This window comes from Pseudorca crassidens, chromosome X (genome assembly GCF_039906515.1).
Source record: "Pseudorca crassidens isolate mPseCra1 chromosome X, mPseCra1.hap1, whole genome shotgun sequence".
Classification (NCBI taxonomy): domain Eukaryota; kingdom Metazoa; phylum Chordata; class Mammalia; order Artiodactyla; family Delphinidae; genus Pseudorca; species Pseudorca crassidens.
In genome coordinates, this window is record NC_090317.1 from 4,919,787 (window position 1) to 4,928,288 (window position 8,502).

Below are 8,502 nucleotides of genomic sequence, written 5' to 3' on the forward strand. Positions count from 1 at the left end.
ATACAGATGTAAAGATCCTGGAGAAAATATTACCAAACAAACCCAGCAGTAAGAAACGCGTCCATGCCAGCAATGCAAACCTGGTTAACGCTACCAAGTTATATTAGAAAATCCCTTAAAATAGCCCATCGCATTAACAGGTTTAAAGGGTGAGGGACAAATCTCCATAAAGGCAGAAACGGGGGTTGATAAAACTCAACATCCATTTGCACCACCCCGCCCCCCAAAAAAGTGCACTAGAAATGCGCCTACGCAAACCCTAAAGTCAACATAATACTTTGTGGTGAAATATGGAAAACATCGCGCCTTCTTCAGTACAGATCCCGGGCCCCACCCCAAACCTCCTGAATCAGAAACTCCAGGCTAGCTGCCAGGGAACTTGGAGCTTGGGAACCGCCCTCAGGTGATTCTGGAGCGCAGGTTCCTCGGAGTCAGAGCTCGGGCCGCGGCTCCAGCATCCGCGTCCCCTGCGGGAGGAGGGCTCTCTGCCCGTCCCCGTCCCCCTGAGTCAGGATCTGCACTTCAACCCCAAGTCCGGGTGGTTATAGGCGCAGCAAAGCTGCGGACAGCTGCTCTCGAGCTGGGCGGCACGCCAGAATCACCCAGAGCACTTCTTTAAAATGCAGATGTCTGATCTCTTCCCTCCCACCCCATCAAATAAATCTGAATGTCTGGGTGGGGCTGGGGCAGCAGGTCGTTAAGGCTCCCCAGGTGATTCTAATGAGCAGCCAGCGTGGCCAACCACGGGTCTGCAGGTCCGCAGCGCGCAAGGAAGCTTCCATTTCCGCCCTGAGCCAGAGGAGAGGCGTCCCTTGAGTCCTTTGAAGATGCCCCCGAGAAAGAAGCTTGCATTCCACACGTCTACCGATGGCGATTTTTCACTACAGGTTACCAAGCTGAAACCCTGAGAAGAACTCTCTGAAACAAAGTTGTGAGGATTCAGATGAGATGTACGCGGTAGCACCGGGCAAAGGGCTCTGCACCGATTACACCGAACGTTAATGCAAGTTACTACCCAGGCAGAGCAGCTCTAACTGCTCTTTGAGCATGGACAGCAAATCTGATGACATCATCAACAAATCAAGGCCAAACTGTATCTCTCAAAGCTATTCGTGCTGCAGGTGTAAAACACCTGCTGGATTTCCACAGCTTAGTGCAAATAAGGGGAGGGGAACGTCTCACTAATTATCATACTGATTGCATGTTGAAATGATAATATTTTGGACACACTGGGTTGAATAATATATATTATAAAAATTGATTTCATCTGTCTTTTTTAATGCGGCTACTAGGAAAACGGGATTACACATGTGGCTTGAATTATTTTTCTAATGAACAGCCTGGTCCCAAAGGATCCGGAAGCCGGGATGCGAACTGCTACTTAGACCAACTTTCTCAAACTTTAATTTACATACAGATCACCTGGGGGTCTTGTTAGCCTGCAGATTCTGGTTGTGTAGGTCTACAGGGGCCTAAGATTCTGCATTTCTCCTAAGCTCCCAGGAGCAGAGGCATCAGAACAATTTTATCAACAAGGAAAAACTGTTTTGTGGCACAGACATGATGGGAAGCTCTGGAGAAAGGATCATATCATTTCAGAGTTGATAATAGTGAGGAAAGGAAATGGTGGCAGGGTTACATTCAGCCTCAACTTTAAAAAATCAGTTATTACGTCTCGCAGCAAGGGCTACAGAGAGGTGAGGGCCAGCTCCGACTGTCCTCCACCTGGGAGGGTGGCAGCGACTCCCACCGTCTCTGACAGATCCAGGAGCACCGACATGTGCAAGAACATCTCAGGACCAGGAAGCTCAAAATGGAATCTGGATTGGGGGTTCTTCTGTCCTGCCTGCCACACAACCAGTGTCAACGGCAGCACCCTCCTGGGGTCTCACTGAAACCGAGTGCAATCTTCCTTCTCACTGTGACGCACGGTTAGTACTGACAGGTCGCAGCTGCTCACTGCTGCGCAGGTACATTTCCTCTTCCAGTAAAACTGTTCGGGCGGATTCCTGGCCTGCTGGAATGAACCCTGACAGCTCAGTCCCCGCCTAAGTCGTCCCAGGGCCATAAAGGAACTTGAGGGTCATACAAGGGCATTTCAAGCCACACCACCTGACGCTAAGAATCCCCTGTATGACCCACCTCCACCTCAAGAGCTCCTGTGAAGGTGAAAGTAGGACCCCCTGGCGGAGCAGCCCCTTCTGTTGGAAGAGGCTCCTCGCAAAATGCCCAAGGACAAGACAGCAATATATGACAATTATCACAAGGTAAGGAAAGGGCAACACCGTGTCCCCGAGGTCTGTAGGCAAGGGAATACGAGCTGAATGAGTTACAAACAAGTTACTTCTACTTTTACTTTCAATTATTACCTTCAACTTCCCTTACCCCTTCCCACCCCCAAACGTACCAACAAGCAAAGCAAAAAACAAACCTAAACTCAAACTACTGGTGACAATAGTCTGAAAGTCCAGAAGCTGGGAAGAAAAAGGTAGGAAAGCAACGTGTGGGACCTCTCGCCCCACTGGACTCAGTGCTTTCTTATTCATTTGCTAACTGACCATGGAAAGAAAGACTAAGCATGAGCTCCCTTTCATCTTGTACACTCATCCCATACTCTGATCTCCAGAAAGATAACAGAATTTGTTGAAATGAACACATCCCAACAATTCTAAGCTATGCCCCCTTGTCCAGTTCAAGTCAAAGAACATTCACTAAATGTCCGCTGCGTGTACAGGGCCATGTTAGGTTTCACCTGCCCAGGAAAAACGTCTTCAACCTCAGCCCTCTTTATTACAAGCTTGGAAGATGAAAAAAATTACTGCTGAAATACACAGGTGTTACATATCACAAGAGAGTCAAGGAAGAGCAATACTAAACATACATGAAATTTCAAAGCTACTTATGGAGTCATTTCAAGATACCGAGGAACAAATTCAAGTAACAAGAAAGGAGCACTCGGCACCCATCCTGTTCGAACAGGGAAGGTGCTGTGGACCCGGAGAGCAATCAAGTCCCTGGATTTCTTCCCATCCCGTCCCCAGGAGTGGAGGAACTCGGCAGGGCCTCAAGCTGCATTGTGGAGCTAAGGTAAAGTGTTGATTTAAAAAAGGAAAGGCTTCCATTCTGAGACAGGAAAGGCAGGCAATATTCCCTGGTGCAGAGATCGCCTCGTTATCGCCCTGGGATTGTTGGCTACACAGTACTATCATTTTAGGAATAAACAAAATGGAAGCTCACAAAGTGTACCAATGGCTTCAGGTCTGAGAGAGGTAACAAAACACTTGCATATTTCAGTGCTGACAGAAGCTGGGGGTGGGGGTCAGAGAGGCCACACCTACAGCTCGGGGGCAGATGGGCCAAGAACAGGAAGGATGCTGCCCTCTCACACCAGTTCTCCAAATAGCGACGGCTTATATAACGCACGGATGCAATAATAATAACGCCCACAGATGCAATAATAATAACGCCGTACAGTCTGCAAAGGACGTTGGTGCACACTGGATTCTCTGAAGAGTTCTGGGAGCTTGGTGGTGCAGGCTGTCTTAGCTCTATCTTACAAATGGAGGAAGCACCAGCAGCAAGGCGAAATGACTTGTCCAGTGTCATGGAGTTAAGAAGGGGCTTCCTACCACCTCCCACAGACACAAGGCTCCTTTACCACTCTTTGTTCCTCCGGGTAGAAATAGAAAGCACTAGTGCACGATGCCGATTTTCTAAAGAGATGCCTGCTACATTCTTAAAAAGAAAAGGATGCAACTCTCCTGGTGGTCATGTGGATAAATCCGTTGTAAACATTTACCATGAGAAACCATCCTCTGACTACAGGATGGCAACTGGATCTCACTCGACTAACCCCAACTGGGTCTCCTGGTCCTCTCTGGCTCTCGAGGGAGAGGAACTGGAAGAAAGCCTCTCTTGCTCTATTCCTGTCTGTAGCAACAAACAAAATATGGGCTCGAGTAATTTCTGAGTCCAAACAGAAAGTTCTCTTTAGAGAACTTAGCCGTGCAGGAACTGTGTGAGCTGCTGCCAATGTCACCTGAAACTCAAAGCTCGGGTCAACAATGAAATGCAGGGAAATGTCTAGAAAATCATGCTTTACTGGATTTCCCAAAGTTTACTGGGACATGGTTAGAATCATTTTTTTTTCTTTAAAAGAAAGGAGTTCCATGTAGCTCAAGTCAATAACAGTTAACATTTCTTGAGTGCCTACTATGTATAAGATGCTACTGTAAGCACCTAACATGCCTTACCACGCAGGCAGGCCAACAGCCCCGGGAGGAAGGTACTGTTGTTAGTATCTTCATTTTACAGACAAGGAAGCTGAGGCACAGAGGTATGGAACTCGCCCAAAGTTAGATAGGATTCAAATCCTGAGTAAACACCTTAAAGGTGAACGACAGCCCCTGTCCCCCCATCTGCCAAAAAGGAATAATGAACAGAGAAACTAGAAAAGAAAGAAAGCAGAACTTCAAAGAGGTCAGAAACAGGGAAGGGAAATTACTAGCAAGTAATGAAAACAACCTCTTATTCTCTGATAAAATTGAAAAAACTTTGGAAATAAGAAAAACTCTGGCCTTTTGAAATCCTTGGCCACCAGTTCAAAATGTCGCCTAAGCCTTGAAGAGGCTCCGCTTTTCTCCTTATTTTGGAGCCCCCAGTAAGAGCAAGAACCCCATGTTCTTTCAGTGGTTTTTAAAGTAACTACATTCTGTTAATCCTCCTTTCATTTTGGAACAAAGAATATGGGCGTATTTTTTGGGTAACTTTAATGATTTTTCGGAACCTATAAAAATGAAAACATTTGCTTTGAAGCCACTGAACATACAGAAAAGGAAAGAACTGAAAAGGTACTAAGCAGATGAAACTCTATGGTAAGTTATCACTAATGCCATTTCATTGGCACTCTTCTGGGGAAGTTGGGCGCCTCTTGACTCTAGAGCTACTTTCAAATTGAACTAGTTTCTTTACAAAGCACACAACACAAGGAATGAGGATCCCTTCACATGATAGGTTCCCAGTACAAACCAATGTGCGGGAAGAGAAATCCTTGTGTCAGGTAGCTCGCAGCCAGCAGACACTGGCATGGGATCAACACCTAACCCTGACCTCGGTCAGCAGGGCCTTCCGTAGCTGGAGTGAGGCAGCTACTGAGACTGCGAGGGATTTGAAGGGCGCCTCCCTGGGTGTTTGAAACCACTTACTGTTTGCATGGGAGGGGAAAACGCAAGTAAAAATGAGGCTGTGACAAACTTATCATCCAAGAGGCAATGGCTGGAGAAATGATGACCCCGTAGGATCTCCCGGATTCAGACAGATTTACTTTTGGATTTGGCGATTTGCTTTAATGGAGCCGCCGCTGGCCATCTAACACTAGCGATGCTAAGTGATACCCAACCCCCGCTCAATCATGCTGGCCTGCTGCATGGTCATGTCAGAGTTTCAGAGCTCTATTCTTCCTCATAGCGCTCATCTCCGCCGGAAAATCTATCATTGTTTATTTTTTTATTGTCCGCTTCCCCACACAGAAGCTCTGTAAGGCAGGGACCTCGTCAGTGGTGCCGTCTGCCGTCTTCCCGGCACTCAGGACACTGCGGGCACAGCATGGGCATTCTGCGTTTAATGAATGAAACCACTGACAACTTAATAAATACAAGTTAGAATTTTAAGGTAAGGAGACCAATCGTTGAATAACCATACTAGACTCTAAAAGCCCCTACGGACGCTCTCCACTTTCAAGTACCTCGGGAAGCTGCTACACAGTGGCAGGACCTCTGGTTTGAACCTACTGCATGCTGTGGAATCTCTCAAGGGTATATTGGGTTTTGTGAAACAGCCAAAAGTCATTCAGAGTCAAATCTGGTGAACAAGTGATCATGCCCAATATATATGTTGGATGAAAGGGAAAGCTGTCTATAAATGAACAAGCCCAAGAGTCTTATTTGGCTGGTAAACTGGTTTTGAGGGTAATTCAAACATGGTTTGGACTACAACAAAATCGCTGGCTCGGTCTCTAGACTCTACGGTGGATACTTCACAAGGAACAAAACTGAGCTGTGATAAAAACTACCCAGGCTACACAGATGCTGAGATGCCCCCAGAAACCTGACTTGTGATATTAGCTTTGCCTTTAAGTTGCCATTAAGTTGTCACATTAGTTAACCTCTCTGGGCCTTAGCTTCCCTAACGGGGAAACAATATAAACTTAAAGGTCCCAGTCAATTCTAATACGGCATGATTCCATTCTTGTGAAGGTCTACTATGTCTGTTTAAAAACCAGTCTCAATCCACTTCGCTTCACACTTTGCATGCGTCTATAAAGCCCGTGATATGGGTTTTTCAGCAGACTGATTTCATATTTGCTTAGGCAAAAACTAAAATTAGTTTTCACTTCCTGAGCGCAGCAAGACAGTTAAGGGAGGCAACCCGGCAACGGGCGCTTGCTCGTGCCTGTGCATACTTCCGACTGCGTATCAGGGAACTAACCGTTCCCTCCTCAGATCTTCCCTCAACTGTTGCAAAAGCAGACAAACCTCCCGTGCATGGCACAGAAACACTGTCCAGGAGCGCCGATCGAGTCTTCGCGGACACTGCCGGGCTACGGCCCCTCCGCAGGACCCACGGGGATGCGGCAGGCTCCCGCCCCGCCCGGAGGGCCAGGGTGAAGACCAGCCGCGGCGCGTCGCCGGGGAGGCAGGGCGGCCGCTCGGCCCGCTCGCCGCCCTGGGACGGGGAAGGAAAGTCCGGGCAGCGGCTGCGACGCCCCCACTCCCCCAGCCTCCCGGCCCGATTCCTGTCCCTACCTTCGCCCGCCGCCGGCCCGGGACCTTGGGCGGGGAGAACGAGGGAAGCCGGAGGCACCTGCCTGCTGCTCCCCGGCCTCAGCCCTAGCCGGCCGGGACAGCGAAGGCACTCGGGCTAACCCCCCTCCCCCCGCCCACCTCCGCGGGTGCTGCGAGGCCCCGTGGGACTTGCCGGCCCCGGGAGTCCCAACTTCCTCCTCCCGGCCCCCCCACCACCACAGGTCCCCGCAGCGCCCGGCTCGGAGCCAGGCCAGCCGCGACCGCGCACCCACCTCGGGGTCCGGGCGCCACCGCCGTTGCCAGGCTGCTCGGCTCCCGGGCCCCGCTCCGCCCCCTCCAGGGCCCGCCCCCTGCGGCCTCCCCGCCCCCGGCCACCGCCCGCCGCCCTCCTCCACGCGCCGGTTGGTGGGGGTGTGTCACGTGCCGGGGGCGGGGCGGGTAGAGGGCGCCGGCCAAGTCTGGGGAGCAGCCCCGAGGGGCGGGGCTCTTCGCCCTGGAGGCTGCTGGGAAACCTTGTTTCGGGGGCCCGGCGCGTGGAGACAGCTAGGAGTTGTAGTTCTAAATACGGTGCCGGGAATGGGCGGGACCAAGATGCTAGGGACCACCCCTGTTAAGGGAAGTTGGACTAGGCGCCGAGCGGAGGCCGCTGGGAAGTGTAGTCCGAGAATTACTCTTTGCGTCTCCCTGTTTTTCTCCAATAAGGGGGAAACCCAGAGGGAAAACTTCTCTAGATAAAACTTTAGCGGCTGTCGCTAAATTGAGCTATTTGGGGGCTCATAGGGCTGGCTGCGTGAAGTTGAGATACTGTAAGGGAAAAAAATTTCACTGACTCTGGTGTCCTTCATGCTACGTCAGCACCTTTACAAGAACTCTCTTGAGACTTAGTGAAAGTAAACATTTCAGGACAAAGTTCCTTCTACTTTTTTGAGGTTTGGGACAGGCGAGTATTAACCCAGGAAAAAGAAAGGAAAAGAAAAAAAGACAATTTCAGGAAGATAATTCAGTGTGTAATTAGAAAAAAATACTCATAGAATATCTGTAATTGTCCTTGTGCTACATTATAATTATACATAAGCAGCTCAGGTAAATGACGGTAAATAGGATTACTTTAACATGCCGTTTTTTGCCTCTTCTATTCTTAGTACTCCAGCATCTAAAAACACGATACCACTATATGTGTGTCTGTGTGTGTAAATAACCATATATCATTATATATATATATATATATATATATACACACACATATTAACGCTATTGAAGAGTCAAGATTCCTCATCTGAGTAACAAGGCCCTTCAGACGCGAACCCCACCTACTCTTCAGCCACTTCTCCCAATGTGCCTCTTCCTTCTCTCTTCACTCCAAGTTCTGGTCTAATCACAGGGAACTTCTTTCTATTCTCAGGATGCACCACTGTTCTTTCCTCCCTCCAGCCCCTTACGCTTGTTCTTCCTTTCTCCTGGATTGACCAGACTCCTAGAAAGGAGCAGAATAGCACTTGCTCGGGACCAGGCAGAATTAGAAGCTCCCCCCTCCCCCAGAGCCCTTCTCAGAGCACTGATGAGAAGTGCTTACCCTTCTTCCCTGTCAACTCCTCTCCCCAGACTGGGAACTTCTTTGAAGCACATTCACTTTTGTACCCGATTTCAAAGAGTGCTCAGTAAAAGCTTCTTGATCGCATGCATTGCGTCAGTAACCAGA

At 49.2% G+C, this 8,502-nt stretch overlaps 1 protein-coding gene across 4 annotated transcripts in view; it reads right to left on the reverse strand.

Moving 5' to 3' along the window:
- Positions 1-7,148, reverse strand: part of MTM1 (myotubularin 1) — a 98,440-nt gene extending 91,292 nt beyond the window's left edge. For 3 of the 4 annotated variants that reach the window (XM_067724563.1, XM_067724562.1, XM_067724561.1), the window contains exon 1: positions 7,076-7,148. The gene's annotated coding sequence lies outside the window, so the exon portion shown is untranslated. The remainder of the gene's footprint in view (positions 1-7,075) is intronic. The other variant, XM_067724565.1, reaches the window with a different exon arrangement.
- Between the last annotated feature and the right edge of the window lie 1,354 nt (positions 7,149-8,502).